The 17,002-nt window shown below is 45.4% G+C and overlaps 2 protein-coding genes across 2 annotated transcripts in view; one reads left to right on the top strand and one right to left on the bottom strand.

The window, feature by feature from the left end:
* LOC119464393 (thyrostimulin alpha-2 subunit) overlaps positions 1 to 17,002 on the top strand; it is a 74,172-nt gene that overhangs the window by 677 nt on the left and 56,493 nt on the right. The window lies entirely within an intron of this gene.
* LOC119465006 (neurofilament medium polypeptide) overlaps positions 1 to 17,002 on the bottom strand; it is an 82,693-nt gene that overhangs the window by 26,560 nt on the left and 39,131 nt on the right. The window lies entirely within an intron of this gene.

Genomic DNA, 17,002 nt, shown 5'->3' with positions numbered 1-17,002 from the left:
ATATCACTTTCCCATTCGCGGGATGACGCCCAGTGAAGATACAAGTACGTACTGTAAATAATTTGAGGCTTAACGTCAGTATGACGTCAGGCACACGTGACTGACCATTCCGACAAAAAGTACCACAATGAGAGCAAAGTTCGCCAATGCACAACTGAGATCATTTCTGCGTTTCACATGTGTTAGCAGAGGGAAGCCGCAGTTGGCGTCGAGCTAAAACATCCTCTTAAAGGCAATTGCCCAACTGTCGAGAGCTGATATGGTTACAATAAGTATAAGTATGCACTTGGGGGGAGGAAGGGGGGGGGGGTGCATTCCACAGTCAGTGTGCAATTTGGCTAATAATGTGTGCTGTCTTGAAAAACTTGCTACGTTTTCTCTTTACTAAGCAGCATCTCTGGCATGAAAATAAGGCTGATCCAACTTTTACACAAACGGAAGGTGAGACGCCCATGTTACAAAAAGAAAAGAGAGAGAGAGAGAAAATGGCAGGAAGGTCACCGATATAAATTATTGAAAGAGAGAGGGGGCGGGGAGATTCGAAGCCTGTGAATTGCGGGAGGTCGATAATTCTGATTAATGTCAGCCATTTCTTGTTTTGTTTAGTCGGGTCGCGTCAGCTGCGACAGGCCAAATTTCCTCATCAGAAAAAAACAAAAAAACAGCGAGTATGCTCTTAACGAAGAGCCGCCGAAGCTGACAAACTGACAAGTATTAACTAAACTTTTATTTTCAGAAACTTTGGGTACAGAGAACACAAATAAAAGTTGGCATCACTCAGGTTTCCTCTTGTCAGACCACACAATGGGATTAATGAATTATGCTAAGCTAGTGCTAATAAATTGATAAACCGCGCGGACACCGACATCACTTTAAAAAGAGGACAGGAGGGAATAAATAAGTAAGCATGCATTTCCGTTTAGACAGCTCCTCATCAATGTGCGACATAGGTGCATGGGAGAATAAGTGTGATTTCGGTCCGGATTGAAAATTTTCAGAGCGAAAGTAGTTTACTGAATACCTACACCGCGATACTACATTTCCCTGTCAAGTAACAGCACGGGAGAAGTATCACATTTTGCGTGCCGAGTACATTTCCAACTTATGCTAGCAGTTTACGTGAGAAACGGTGGATATAAGTGTACAAAGTAACTTCCTGATAAATATAGCTAAGTCGAAACCAGGCTAATATTTTATGGCACATTTTTATCACTAGGAAATTTAAAATTATGTCAGCATCACTTCTACTGCAATAGAATAGATGCCTTGGTCTTAGAAGCGTAGAAAGCTTTCTTGTTTTTCTGTTCTGCTCTGTTATGTTATAGATCCGTTGCTGTGGAGAAAGAGCACCGCGGTTACTTCATTTCTCTATGTTATACTGAAAAAGGAAGGAAATAAAGCAGTAATAAATAAACAAATAAATATTTATTTATTTAATTAATAGTTGCCCATGAAGCTAATCGTAATACTGCAGATAACAATGTCTCAACGGATAAGTTCACTTGACATTTAACATCTATCTGCGCCGCTAAACAAATAGTCTATACAACTTGTAATCTTCATCCATTAGTGTAAAAGTACTACATGTAATAACATGCGTAGATAGCATACGTCCAAAAGAGACACACGAGTTCACGTTCAGTTCGCACTACAGAACATAAGCGCGTCATTTCGTACAAAACTGTACAGGGCCCCTTATCACAAATGCTGAACAAACTTTGTGTCCTAACGCTTTTTAAGCGCTATGCATTAAACCGTAATTGAATTATAAACGTAACTAGTCCGCAAGAAAGTATTATTGCATTATACCGCGTAGCGCATTTGTTCTGCGCATTGCGTATTCTGTGACCCGTTTGTCACCCGATAACATATTCAATAGATGAAACACCTTAAGTGTCCAGCATTCTCCATAAATCATTTCGCTCTATCACTCCTTGAAGAATGAAGCTATACGGAAAGTTAACAGAAGAAATTGTCGTTTTGCGTCGCTTCGCCTCCGTATTTCCTGTATTCGCTTTGTGTTCTCGGCACAATACTAAGCTTAAAGAATGATGTTATCACACGTAAAGCCCCGTTTCTAGCCATGCTGCCCTTTGTAGAGTCTGTGGCAACCTAACTCTTTCGCTCATATACCAGACAAATCTCGCCGAGGTATATGCAAATCGCACCTTCAAATTTCCACCTCTGTCAAGATGGAATAGCGGTGGGCCGCCGGAAATCGTTACAAGAAAACAGCCCTGTCAGAACTATACTCAGCACTCCACAGCCCACACTGGACCTTCGTGCATGGTTTAGGTAACTTCGTGCAGGTAACTTACACTCTCACCGCGCTGGTCTTTGTGGCGTTTACTTCCATAAACGAACTACTTATAACAGTAAATCAGTATTTATTTTGGGTTTCATGTCCCGAAACTGCAGTGTTAAGGAATGAATAATGAACACCTGGTGTTTTTTTTGTTTTTTTTTTTTTGCGTGCACGAAAGTCTACTCGAAAAATCACTTTAGCGCAGGCACACATGAGCAAGAGGAAAACGTAGAGCAAGAGGAAAACGTAAGCAACACAGAGAACAGTGGGGTCTACGTCTTTCTCTTCCACCTGCCTGCCTTAGTTAAAATTGTTTCCAAGTACGTTTACCAAAATGGCCGGCATACAGCTGTACCTAAATCTAAGTGCGCGAGCCACTGAAATGCGGCCGCGGCGGGCGGGAATCGAACGCGCGACCTCGTGCTCTGCAGTAGAACGCCATGCATAGCGGGTCCGAATAAGAGTAGCCTCTCGGCCTTCGAGCCATCATGTTTCGTGTCATATCTGAAGACGGGGCTACAAGCGACACTGCGTTTCTCTAACAACGCACCGGGCTTTGCCCCGATGCGCGTGAACTAACCACAAGCATAGCAAAACCTGAACCTCATAACCTAAAGTGAACCGCAGGGCCCGCACGGAAAGGCTGTGAAAGCAGCGCAACGCCGGCACCCGATTGATATTGGTGAGATTTCGACTTGCTGTTCCACTGTGGTTCTTTCTGGGGTTTTACGCGCCAAAACCAGTTCTGATTATGAGGCACGCCGTAGTGGAGGGCTCCGGATTAATTTTGACCACCTGGGGTTCTTTAACGTGCACTACGACGCAAGCACACGGGCGTTTTTGCATTTCGCCTCCATGGAAATGCGGCCGCCGGGGCCGGGATTCAATCCCTGTTCCACTGTGACTGATATTCTATTGAACCAGTTTGAATACCTGTTCCACTGTGACTGATATTCAAACTGGTTCAATAGAAATGAGCCGGTAAAGATGAATCAAACGAAAAAAAAGGAAATATACAGAGACAGTACTTTCCATAGTAGCTGTACCAACCATTAATTTCCCAATGCAGCCGGGTATTTGTTCGGGTTGATTCTTATCGTCAGTTCACGATGTGGTCGCTATGACATTGAAAGGTCAGGACGGTGAGTGCGGGTTGTAAAATCTGCCACAGAAGTTAGTAGGAAACGGGACTTAATTATTATCGCAAAACCTCTCCAGATATAGCCTGGAATTCAAAGCTTTACTATGTAAAAGCTTATGCAAACCACACAGTGATCCAATATTTTAACCGAACAGCAATCACACATTTTTCTTTTAATCGATGCCCCGTAAACGTTAGTGGCCGACCATGCGTGCATATTTATTTTCTTCTTTCGAAATGCCTCGGGAAGATCAATATGAAATGCCCGCTCGACAGCATGCTCACGACCTCGTTGTTGTGGCCTGATGGCCGTCTTCTTCCTCGCCGGGGCGAATCAATTGCCGGTTTTACTCGCGTACAGTTCATTTTGTGCAATGAAAAAGTTCAGAAGCCCGGGCGAACACTTATCAGATAGATTTTGAGCATGTTTGACATAACGTCGACAACGAGAGGCACAATTTCTTGGCAATCCGTGATGGTGGAACATCCAGTATGAATTAGGATACGGATAAGGGCCCGAACTGATCTATTCATCGGAAAGCACGGTATATGCTTGTGTTACCCCTCTGTACGTTACAACACACATTGCATTCGCTCATTTTTAAGCGAGAGATGAATCAAGAATACGAAAGGCAAGGAGGTGAACCTGACGAGTGTTCGGTTTGCTACCCTGCACATGGGTTAAGAGAAAGGGGCGCTAGAAAGGGGGAGAGAGTTAGCACAGTGTGCATGAGGCAGGGTGCACAAGATAACCTTAAACGGGAACTCGTGCCCGTACATCTCAAGAATAACACTGGAGAGCGAATTGGTATTTGCGCAACCGACGGTCCGGAGAGAGAAACGTTGGGCGTCGTTTCCGAGGAGACGCACATAGCAGCTGATCGATGGTAGCCTCGTACCTACGGGTCTTTTTCAAAATTAACTCACAGGCAATTAGGCGAAATATTTATCCTAGATATAAAGTCGGATGCATTCGGAACCATATAGAATAAGCATATTCTTGCCATCCGCTTGCGCGATGATTGACACCAATTCCCTTTAGATCATTGTGTCATCACAGACGATGAAAACTACCCGTAAAGTGCGTTTAGAATACCGCAAGTTAACATGGTAATCCAGGATGCAGCGTCAACATGACAACCAAACGACGCGATGTAGTTACACCTTTATTTCGGTGTTTAGGTCTAAAAAAGCGGTTTTTGCGAAAAGGACCGTGATGTGACAACGGTTTTCACCACGTACATGGAGGTGCTGCCTTCAGCTTCGTGTTAAATACCACGTTCGTGTAATATACCATTAACCAATAAAATCCAACTTTAAAAAAGTATTATGTTCCTCAATTGTCTTTGGCTATAAGTATGATGCTGGAGGCCGCTGTGCTAAGATTAGTAAAGACGTCAGCAACTCCAGGCAAACTATAACATCGGGGAAGTTTTCGCGGTCCCATCGCCTTTAGCTTGCCAAGGCAACCACTTTGATAATAATCCTGAATGTGAGATCTTTTAGGCAATATTTCTGTAGAACTCATCAACACTTGCTATCAGTGTTCAAAGTTCTCTATTTTTTTACCCCGAATTGCAACCACTAGCCCCCGATGCAGTGCGCGCCTAGTGGCCCTCCCTCCATCGGCCACTAGTCGTATGAACCAGTCATTAGCAACGCATCAAGAAGTTTCCCACGTGGTGTCTGTCATACCTAGAACTGTTGCCCCGATTAGGAATTGGGACGCATTAGGGCGATTGCGTGCCGGCCTCTCAAATATGCACAAGGTAGCTGGGCAGTGTTTTGACACCATCGCTCAAATGGACGAGTGCTTCCTGTGGAAGCAGGAAACGCTGTGCAGAATGTGTCGTTCCTGGTAGCAACAAATCAGCTACACTTTACTATTCTCGGCACAAACCCTACCTGATTCTGCCATGTCGGGAAAGCATGTAGCTTCCGAGTCACCCCTAAATTCCTTGTGTCAATCCGTGGTATTTTTAAAATGTGCTTGACTTGAGAAGTACGTGCCTCTTTATACAAATATCTTTGACAGCACATAGAATGATGGTGATGGAACAGGTGTGCAACATCTTCTTCAACGCTTCTTGGAGATAAACTTTAAGCGCGATGAAAGAAAAATAGTCTGCAACTGAGGAGCCTAATATTTCAGCATTTACCACATAAAGTAAACAGACGCGTATACATGGAAAGCAAAAGAGAAAGCATTTCCTTAGAACTGTTTAACGACATATGTAAATGGAGGCTGTTTTAGCATATTTCTTTATACAAGTTATTTAAGTGACAAAGATTGAGCAAAATATTCAGTGGCGATTTAGCGGTAGATGAGACAGACATGCGTCAGCATTACGTCACCACCGTCAGTTGCACTATATAAAACAAATCAATGAATATATTTCATAAATGAATGTATATATATATATATATATATATATATATATATATATATATGCATACGATCTACCAAGCTCTCCCATACCCTCTCTAACTCGACCACGTGACCGGCTTCCCACACTTCACACCAGTTACACCTTTTGCCATTTTGCCACTCCTAATGCTAACGCATTAAAAAATAAAACGCTGCTAACACTCACAAGGCAAAGCTGCACAGATAGGGCCAGCAACTGTCCCGGAGAACACCTCATCTCAGTCCCATATAACTACAATATTTATACACTTAATAGTACAGTGTGGTCGACATGGCGTAGTAGATTATTTCGATTACTGAAAGTTTCGTTTGCCTAGTATTCATGCCGAACTTTGCCGAGTGCTTTAATACGAAGGAGTTATTCCCCTAGGGCTACTGTATATATATATATATATATATATATATATATATATATATATATATATATCGTAATGATGTGGGATCGACGAGGACGCGGAACAGCACCAACAAAGACAACAGTCGTCAACAAAAACCAACAACGTCTTCTTCGTCTCCACGTTTAACCTAACAACCCGGCTACTTCAACCTCGTCATCACTAGCACATACCCACGGCAATATAGTTGTTCCAATATATATAAATAGAAAATAAAAAAGTCGCAGTTTCGCCCGACAGGCGAAGCATGAATTGCGATAGCAAATTTACTAGTAGGGTATACGGAATAAGGATAATAGCTTTATCGGCTGGATAAACTTGGACAGATTCGCTTACTAACTAAATTAACAAGCATGGTGTCAGCACTGCACAAGCGAACATGAATAGATCACACTCGATGACCGCGGACAATGCACTGTCAAAACGTTGGCGTGAGCAAGCGCGGTGGAGCAGCCACCGAAGGTTCATGCGGTCTGTCGATTCAACTTAAACTGAACGGCGAAAGCACATCACCTACGAAGGTCAGAGCCGTGTGGAGATCGCTTTCAATATACGGTGCGCGCGACAACCCTCATCCGCGCAAAGTACAAGTACGCAGTTGGTGGCAGAGTAGAATCCGCACCCCCTCCCTCCCGCGCTGCCTTCCCGCTTTCCTCCTTTCGCGTGGGAGATTGAGTCGCCAGTTCCGCAACACTGTAGTTCCGCTTGCGTCCGGTAGCAAGATACGCATTTATTGCCGCAGATAAACGTCACCTCCCCTCCCTCCCTCCCTCCCTCCCTCCCTCACATCCCTCCACGGCCTTTCGCACGACGGGAGCCGTTGCGTTTGCTCTCCGCCATGCAGAGCGAACGCATGGCGGAGAGTGCCAGTGAGTGTGAGTGAGAGTGAGTGTGAGTGAGTGCCAGTGAGTGTGAGTGTAGGCGAGTGTCAGTGCCAGTGAGTGTGAGTGGAGGTGAGAGCCAGTGAGTGAGAGCCAGTGAGTGTGAGTGGAGGTGAGTGCCAGTGGTCTCCTGGGACCTTGCTTTCAAAAGACAGTTAGTCGAGTGCCAAACTTCTTTATCCTCGTCCCGTATTCCTGCTCTAAATCAACAAATGACGCTTGCTGCCTGTCATTCAGTGTTGGCCGAAGACATTTAGCCAGAAAATTCGTACTCAATACTGAAACTCAGCAAGAAAAACTTTTTTTGTGTGTTGCTTGTAGGCAACACTCGTCAATAAAGGGTTAAGCCAGTACCACTGGGCGTTCCGGAAACCTTTCTGGTCACCGTCTGTGTTGCTCGTGGTTTGTGCTTTCGTTGATGCTGCTGGCACGGAGCTCAATAGTCCAAAGGTCAGGCCGCAAGGATGACTCGCGCTGGAAGACCTCAACATCCTAGCCTCGCGAGCCTCGGAGTGGCCGTCGTGACGAAGGCACCGCATATCGGCACACGCACAGCCGGTGGCTTCGAGTGCTATAGGCCTGCAGCATCACGCTTGTGAATGATACTGGCGGCATATCCCGGCCTTACGAGCCTCGAAGACATCGTCGTTGCAGTGGCGATATATATGCGTCCGCACTCAATGTTCTGGTCTCTTCGAGAGCTAGGACTACAGGATGGATGTCGTCCTGGCCTTGCGAGCTTCGAAGTTATCGCCGAAGTTAGATACTGGTGGAAAATGGCGAAACACGGCAACCAACATTTAATTATTTAATTAATAACTTTATTTATTTATTTATTTATTTATTATTTATTATTTATTTATTTATTTATTTATTTATTATTATTTATTTATTATTATTTATTTATTTATTTATTTATTTATTTATTTATTTATTTATTTATTTATTTATTTATTTATTTATTTATTTATTTATTTATTTATTTATTTGCACACACAGTTAAACACACAGAAAAGAGCTCGATGGCAACAGCCACCAGGAGGAGCACAACGCCTGCGAAAGGATGGGTTCTACAGAATGCATTCAGGGCAGGCAGACGCTTACAGGATAATATGTTTGTACTAACTCGGTGCATAGAGATTTCAGTAACTCAGAATAGACCTTCATCAATAGCATTTATAGATATTAAAGGGGCATATGACAACGTAGACATGGAAATATTATGGGATATTTTGAAGCACAAAGGTATAGATGACGACTTCGTGGACCTGCTGAGGAAGATATATAGAGACAACCGAGTACAAGTTGTATGACAAGGTCGAAAAGGTAAAGTTGGGGGAATTCCCCAAGGACTGAAGCAAGGATTTCTTCGGTCTCTATTGTTGTTCACGCTTTATGTTTAGGGCATAGAAAGACGACTGGAAAACAGCCAATTTGGGTTTGATTTATCCTACATGCCTAATGGACAAATGGTGCAACAGAAGGTCCCTGGACTGATGTATGCGAACTACATATTGCTTCTAGTGGACAACACAAGAGACTTACAGACAGTTTCGAATATCTGTGGAATCGCAGCGGCAAATCTAGGCCTTAAGTTAAGCACAGAGAAATCAGACGAGTAATTGCGGGGTGTCAATTCAATGGCAAGTCATACCCATAGTCAAGCAATATAAATACCTCGGCGTCTACATAAACGAAGGAAAGACTTACTCAAGCACCCACTAAGATAATCTGAAAATAAAAGGGAAGCGGAATGCAGCAATAATGAAACACAGAGCACTGTGGGGCCACAATAAGTATGAGGTGGTGCGTGGAATCTGGAAAGGAGTAGTGATGCCAGGGCTAACATTCGCAAATGCCATTCTATGCTTAAAATCGGATATCTTGTCGGGTTTGTAAGTTAACCAAAGATCAGTAGGCCGGTTGGCTTTGGGAGCCCACGGTAATACCACAAATGAGACAGTGCAGGGTGACATGGGTTGCGCCTCTTTTGAAGTCAGAAAAGCGCAGAGCAAAATTAGTTTTGAAGAAAGGCTCAGGAACATGGACGAAAATAAATTACAGGCGAAAGGGCACAAGTATCTGTACCTGAAAAGCGAGGACCCAGAATGGAGGAAGAAGTCAAGGAAGTTGGCAACCACGTACATGATAATCGAAACTGTAAGTTGACAACCAGGAGTCATCAGAAAGGAAGTGAGAGAAATAGAGACAGTGAATTGGATGCAAAGAATGGAAACAAAAAGGACCATGAATATTTACAAGAGTGACAAGAAAGAAATTAGAAGGGGAAATCTGTACGACAACACAAAGGGCAGCGCCTTGCTCGAGCTGGTTGCCTAAGGGCCAAAACATACCGGAGCAAATATTCGGAACTAGATGAGGCATTTGTATGCTGCAGCAAAGACCCGGAGACCACTCAGCTCATCCTAATAGAATGAGACGGGATTCACCCAGCGAGAACCGTAGGGAACGTACACCTTCCAAAAGCGCTTAGGTTTAAAGTGGACAGAAGCATCAACTGGTCAGCAGTCGAGATAAGCAAGAGGCGTTTAGAGTATTGTTGTAAAAAAAGCATGGAATAGATTGATACGACCTGATTTGATCTCTTAGTCATAGGTAGCGGTACGAGGTATAAATTGCAAAAGAAAAGAATAATGAAATATATACACAAATGCTAGATAAAAAATACAAACATGTATAACATACTTGATTGAGTCTAGAAGGCTAGATACCTATTCGTCACCACCCCGTTTCAAAGGGATGCCATTAAATATTCATCATCATCAGGTCTGAGAACCCAATGTGAGGCGAATTCAGGCTGCACTTGACGAGGTCTTGCTAATCTGAATGGTTTTATTGAATATACCAAAATAGCTCACGTAGGGGCGGCCCATTAAATAACGCTGCGCTTGTCAGAAGCAAGGTCGTTGACGAGCGTCACAACAAGCTTATCTCCAGGCTAAACTTGAAATCAAATAATCACACACTCTACATCGGACGCAGATCCCACATCTAAGATGCGCACTTGAAGTCACCGAAAGACGAACGCGAGCTACACAAGAATCACGTCGAAGCAAGAGCAGCCAAGAAGGCTCGTTTATCGATCTACTGCCGGTTGCAGATGTCTGGGACATTGGCTAGAAGGCATGGAACTTTCACTCTAAGGGGGTTTATGCCCCACAAGATGCGCACACTGGTCAGGCAAAGCTAGCTCAGGAGACAAAGCCAACGCCATAATTGTTCTTGTCATAAATTGACAAGAATAATTCTGCATATATTATTGGAATATCTCCAGCAACGCTTACCAAAATTAATTACAAATGTCACGTAATTCTTCAGTTCTTGTAAAGTAAAAGCTGAAATGACATTCAGTGTTTAGTCAGTTCACTCAACGAGGCGCCACCTGCGTTGTTATTGATGGCACAAAGTAAATAGCGAGTTGATTTAAGCACACGAAGGAAATAGGGAGTGAGCAATCTGACAACTGCCACCGACAGGGGCACAACGCCTGCCCACTCTTTTAGGAGGAGGGAATAGAGGAAATGAAATTAGGAGGAAACAAAAGAAGAAATTAAGAAATGACGGAGACACAGACAGAACAACACAAAGACAGAAATAATGTCTATAAACGGGACGCCAAGTCAGTATCCCACAGAAATGTTAGCAGGGCTCGATGGGCCTGGTCACGTCGAGCAGCGTAGCCCCTTGGAAACAGGCAATCGTCAAGGGTGGCACATTGCAGTCCAATAAGTCCATATTCCTTAATTAGCAATGCGCGCTGCGCAAGGAATGCGGGACACTCTAAAACGAGATGTTCAAGTGTCTCACAGGAGCCACAAAACGTACACGACGGGCTGTCCACACGTCCTTGTCGGTATAGGCGTTCACGCACTAATACAGATCCAAACCTTAACTTGTATAACAGTACTCAAGCACGACGCGGTAAGCCTCGACCACGAACACGGGGAGGGAACGAAACATTTGCAACAAGCTGGTCTGGGTGCTGCTTTAGGAAGTGTCGGCGTATCAGAAGACGAGCGTTTTCAAACATACAGGAAATGTCAGGGCAGTCACAATCGTGGTGGGCACAACTTCAAGCGAGGCGATCAGCCTTAGAAAGGGGTGGAAGGAAATGCAGAGAGGTTGACTTGTCCAGTCTGCTACCTTACACGTGGAGAGGGGGAGTACAAATGAATGGGAGAGAGAAGGAGAAGGTAGGAGTTGAGATTATGCCGGTGCACTTGAAGAGAGACAGTGTTTTCACAGGCGGGCACTCTGTTGTTTTTGAGGAATAGTGACTGGGTTTAACGATCAAAGCAACACAGCGGCTACGAAAGAAGCAGTTGTAAAGGACTTCGAATTATTAATGACCACCAGTGGTTCTTCGATGCGCATCCGAATCTCAGTACACGAAACTTTCCTTCTCACGGAATTTCAAGCATTCCGCTCGCGCTGAAATGCTGCCGCAACTGCCAGAGATCAACCCACAAATGGTGAGCTTGAGAGTGTCATATAGGTTAGAGAGACAGAGATACCGAGAAGCATTTGTTTGAGGAAAAGCAAGGAGGTCGGCCTGAGATAGCGACTCTGCTCAGAGGGAACAGGAGTGATGATGAGGACAGGATGCGACCACATATCTGGATGGGTCGTCTTGTTGATATAATGTCCGGCCAATAGTACAGTAATATTTATTCACTCGATGGCCTGTTGCCAATTTGCAACACCAATTGCCTTCTTCTTCTTCTTTCTGGGGTTTTACGTGCCAAAACCAGTTCTGATTATGAGACACGCCGTAGTGGAGGGCTCCGGATTAATTTTGACCACCTGGGGTTCTTTAACGTGCCAACGCAAGCACATGGGCGTTTTTGTATTTCGCCTCCATCGAAATGCTGCCGCCGCGGCCGGGATTCGATCCCGCAACCTCGTGACTCAGCAGCGCACCGCCTTAGCTGACTGAGCTACCAGCGGCGGGTAACACCAATTGCCGTAGACACTAAGGCATCGGGGCAATACGAGTATTTCTTGTAAGCACAAAGTGCAAATGGTGAAGTGCTTCCTGTGCATACTGCAGCCTTGGAATTTATTCGGAGGGTGTTTTCAGCGTGCTCGTGACCTTGACCCATATGAAAAAAAGGCAGCTGGCAAAACGATCATTATACGAAGGAAATGCTATTGTGAATTCGGCTCACGTTGTTCTTTCTGAGGGTAATTCTCTCGTATAAAAGAAAGAAATTCGGGCACACGTTCCGCCATCGACACACGCCCCAGTTGCTCTCGTGCTGCGTGAAACACAACATATAGAGAAACCCGTAAACCTGTCCATGTGGGTTAATTATATTAGGCAAATTTGAAACCTTTCTTGCAAGAACTCACTAAGAGCATCTCTGAAACTGACACATATACAATGTTTCAACAAAACGAATCCTTCTTTACTGCGAGAACGCTGTTAATTTGGAGCAATGTTCGCCAGCGCGCGCTCTAGCTTTCAGACCAGTGCACCGTTCTGTTGAGGAAGAGAACAACGGACGAAAAAGTAAGGCAGCCAAAGTATATGAACGCGGAACAACGAGCAGCCGTGCGACTCCCTCAGGGACCTCTTGACGCCTGAGCCCGCGCACTGCTCTGACGGAGCGGTGTTGGTGACCGACTAACGGGGACTGAATGACGATTACCGAAAAGGAGAAGAGGGAATGACAGGCTAGATGCGGGACGGCCTACTCACTTATTCAGCGAGTTTTTCACTCGCAGAACGCTACATTTTACTTAAACATGAGCCGCCATACGTGCCCGACGTCGGTAAGGCTAAAAATGCGCACGGCGGCCCCGGCAAAGGACACGCACGAACGTGCACGCCCGCAAAGAGACATGCACACAAAGAACTCGCGCTCAGGGCATCGACTTTGAAATGGATTGGGTGCAGTTATGCGATGTCTGCCTGCAGTGGTGCGAAGAGCGGGGATTTTCGCCTGTCGCTCTTTTATCTATTTATCTATCGTGCGTCTTTACGGCTGCAGACGCAGCCTGGAGCGAACTGTAATTAGCAAGAAGGCGCTGTTGTGCTAGTTTGTTTGACATAGGGAAATTCTCCGGTACGAAAAGCGATGCAAGCAAATCGGTATGATGGAGCGCTCCATCTTTTCTTGTTTATTTGATTGTCCTGAATTCTTTTTTCCTTAAATTTTTTGTCGCTGGAATATAGCACCGGAGCGAGCGCAACTTCTAGGATCCGAAAATGGCTTCACATGTTTCGCAAGAAGTTTGAAGGACACGCGAGCTGGGTAATGAACACGAGAAATTACCGCCTACGGTCACGAAGAGAAGAAGGAGGAGGACAACACGCTGGCTAGAAAGCCAGATGCCAGTATACGTTGCGGTCTAACAAGATGCGCTTGGTAGGTGAAAGCTCAGCGCCAAAGAAGAGAGAGACTACGTGCAGCTAAGAGGCAGGCAAGTTTCAGTGAATAGCATCAAGTGAAGAGGATGGATGAAAACCGCTTCTGGCAACCCCATTTTAGTTTACAGGAAAAGAAAGCGTTCCCACACACTGGGACTGACACACGTAAAAGGTACAACCTTTGTCAAAAGTGTACGGGACATTCACCGTATAGGTCGTTCGGCTATGTGCTGCTGTTCCCGTGGCGCTCCTGACACTCCAGACATTCCGGATATGCTGAGTGCGAGGGTGTTTTAGGGGCGAAGCACCTTAGAGCCGAGCCTTGTCCCTCGTCGTCCTCCGGCGTCCGTAGCCCTGGTTTGCATGGAGACCGCTAGAGGCGCTGCGGTGCACAAGGGCGTTCGTTCCCGACGCGCGCTCTCTTTCTCTCTTGTTCCCGAAGCGGAGCTGAGGGCTCGCGGAGCTCGCGCTTGAATCGAGCATCCGCGCCACCAACCTCAGGTAGAGAACGCTTCCGGCGTTTTGCATTGTAACTTTTGGCATATATCACAGTAACACCCTTAAACGACCCCTCACCAAGTTTGGCCATTTTGAACAGACAAGCGCAGTGTATAAAATGCGCGCTGACGTTCGCAGGTGCAAATTATTATACTGCCACGCACCGCGAAAACAACTGAAATTTCAAACCAAATGCCAAAAAGTCGACGTCAGAGGCACAAGTGCGCCTACGTAATTCGCATTACTAAAACGTCACTTAGCGCAACACGTGACTTGGAGAATTACTCAAGGCTACAGCAGTTCTTTGTTTGATCTGTTGCTTCATTAGATGAGTTTAAGTTTAGAAAAATAATAAAACCTACAAGCCAAGTGTCTGCGAGTCTGTTTTACTCCGTCACGTAGCAATAGGGACGTACTTCAGTTTCCACTGCTTGTTCCCACGTCGCGCAGTCGCGCGAACAGAAAACAAAACTATGTGGCATTTCCTACGGAGTTCCAGCGCATGATCGTGCTTTTTGATCACTCAGCGCTTCTGTGGCACTGACCTGTAGCGCTAGTCAGGTGTTCTGTACACAGCGCGCAAAATCGTGCGCCGTGCGTAACGCTGCAAGCACAGCGTGAGACCGTCACCGGAAGCGCAGTCTGCGCCCTAGGTATGGGCGGCCTCCTTATTAAGGTATAGCTGCGGGCTGTGGCCATCTCCCGTTCGATCAGTCTCTTCGCGTGCGGGTCTGATAGCCCGGCCTCCCACTGCTCTTCGGTTAGAGTTTGGTAGCCTACGGTGCCATGTTTTCCTCCACATCCCCATACAATATGGGGATAGGGTGTCTGGGACATCACAGTACGTGCACATGTATACGAATGCTGCAACAGGACACCGTGGATGTAGCTGTTGGTTTGCAATTTCCCGAGGGTTACTTCCCTAGTTAGGCTCGGGTGAGGGAGCGGGTAAGTTCTTTTGTTTAGCCTGTAGTGTTGCATAATATCGCGGTACTTTTTTCGCGACTTGATTCGTCCTCCTTGGCTTCCTGTCAGAAAGCCCAGTGAACGTGAGCTCGGGCGGAGGCGTCGGCTGCCTCATTTCCCAGTTGGGACTCGTGCCCCAGAGTCCAAACAATGTATATATTTGGTAGGCGGTTCTTTACCGCTTCTGTGAGGATTCGTAGGGCTTGAATGGAGATTATGCCTTTCTGAAAATTCCTGCAGCCTGCTTGTGAATCAGTGAGTATTATTGCTCCATTTCCACAGGTTCCAACGTCGACAGCAAGGGCAAAGAGAGAACGACGGCTATCATCTTAACAAGAGAAATAGATACAGCAGAATAAACAGTAATAACCCTGGCCACCACAAACGAGAAAAAAAAAAAAAAAAAAGTCGGGGCCCGTGACGAAGGCGTCACGCGATCATCCGGCTCCGGTTTGAGAGAACGCATGCAGGGAAGGAATTTCGCTTGCGGAGGCTAGACGGGGGTCAGGGGAGTGTCCTTGTTGGCGGTGAAGCTCGCCTCCTTAAATCCTGGGTTCACGGCACTTTAAATATTTCCAGCTCTGCTATTAATGAACCAATTTGAAAAATTCTGTCGCGGTGTAACGCTCCCTAGTGGGCATGTAAAGAGTTCCAGCCTGTTATCAAAATTTGCTATGTGGCCTGGTGAGGGGCCCTTTAAGGCAACGTAGGCTGTATACTTCTTACAATGACTAAATGTTTATAAGGGTGAATAATTAAGTTTTTATTGTTGTTCAAAAAAGAAACAAAACAACGAGAAGCTGTTGTGCGACCCCCACCCCGTTAGTACTCCTGGTCAATTGTAATGGCCGGGAGTTCTAATGGAACAATGAAAAGACCTTGGTCAAACAGGAAGTTTAATTATTTGAAAGGAAACGGCATGTAAGCTGGAAGAAGAGCATAAAAAGGGTAGAAGGAGAGAGACGTATATTATAGTCACAACCTTGGGACCACCTAGACGTCACTGTTTCCCTAGTAGTCCTTATCTTGACATTTTCCGTGAACTCATTTCTTCCTATATCAACGCAATTTTTGCTTGTGATCATTGTCCAAGGTCTTGCTTTTGTCGTTTTGTTGCGCTTTTATTGAAACGTTAGAGAAGTGATAACTATTAGCTGGAAGGCGAGATGATCAGATGAGTGGATGGGCTGAAGATGAAAAATTCAGCGTACAACGTAAATCTTTTTTTCTCTGTCGCCACAGTAGCCACTGTAGGCTACATGTAAATTTATACAGCGATCGATATTAAAAGCGACGCTTAACTTCTACCATGCTCGATACATATATTAAAGTCAGAACTGCCAGAATCCAAGTGTAATCTATAAATTACTAGCAATTTCCTCTGAGTAGAGAGAGAGAGAGAGAAACGGGGTGGGAAAGGTACTGTACGCTTAAAGAGAATGGCACATTTTTTTTTGTACATTACTGCTGTCTATAAGGGCACAAAATTGGGAAAATGTCTGCTTTTAGTAAGAGCTTACCGCATTCAGAGGGTAACGAGGTAGGCGGGGTTTCTGCACGCTGGACAAGTAAGACATATACTTGACTTAAAGCGCAAAATACGAGGACACAAGAAGGAAACCAAGACAGGACGAGCGCTCGTCCTGTCCTTCTTGTGTCCTCGTTTTTGTGCTTTAAGCATGAATTCGTACAAACTCGCCCGAATTTCAGTTCTTATAGTTAAGATACAGATGGCCCGCTGTGCGGAAGCGGCTACGGGATGTAAGCGCCGAATAGACCCTCCATCTGCACGATTTCCAATCGGCTGCAATCGCGGTTTTAAGTAACGTCTGCCGCTTCCTAATCGTCGCTGCCAGTACTTTCCGCGCGTTGTGTCAAACTACAAAAGTGCATACGCAATCCGTCCCGCTGGCTTCCTCGACAGCCTCTGCAGCCTGCCCCTAGGTCTTGCTAAGCCCCTTTTAGGCTTCGTCCAAGATTAAGGACAGCATCCC

The sequence above is a fragment of the Dermacentor silvarum genome, chromosome 9 (assembly GCF_013339745.2).
Source record: "Dermacentor silvarum isolate Dsil-2018 chromosome 9, BIME_Dsil_1.4, whole genome shotgun sequence".
NCBI classification, from domain to species: Eukaryota; Metazoa; Arthropoda; class Arachnida; order Ixodida; family Ixodidae; genus Dermacentor; species Dermacentor silvarum.
The sequence above is the reverse complement of the archived record's forward strand: the minus strand, read 5'-3'. Positions and strand labels throughout refer to the sequence as shown.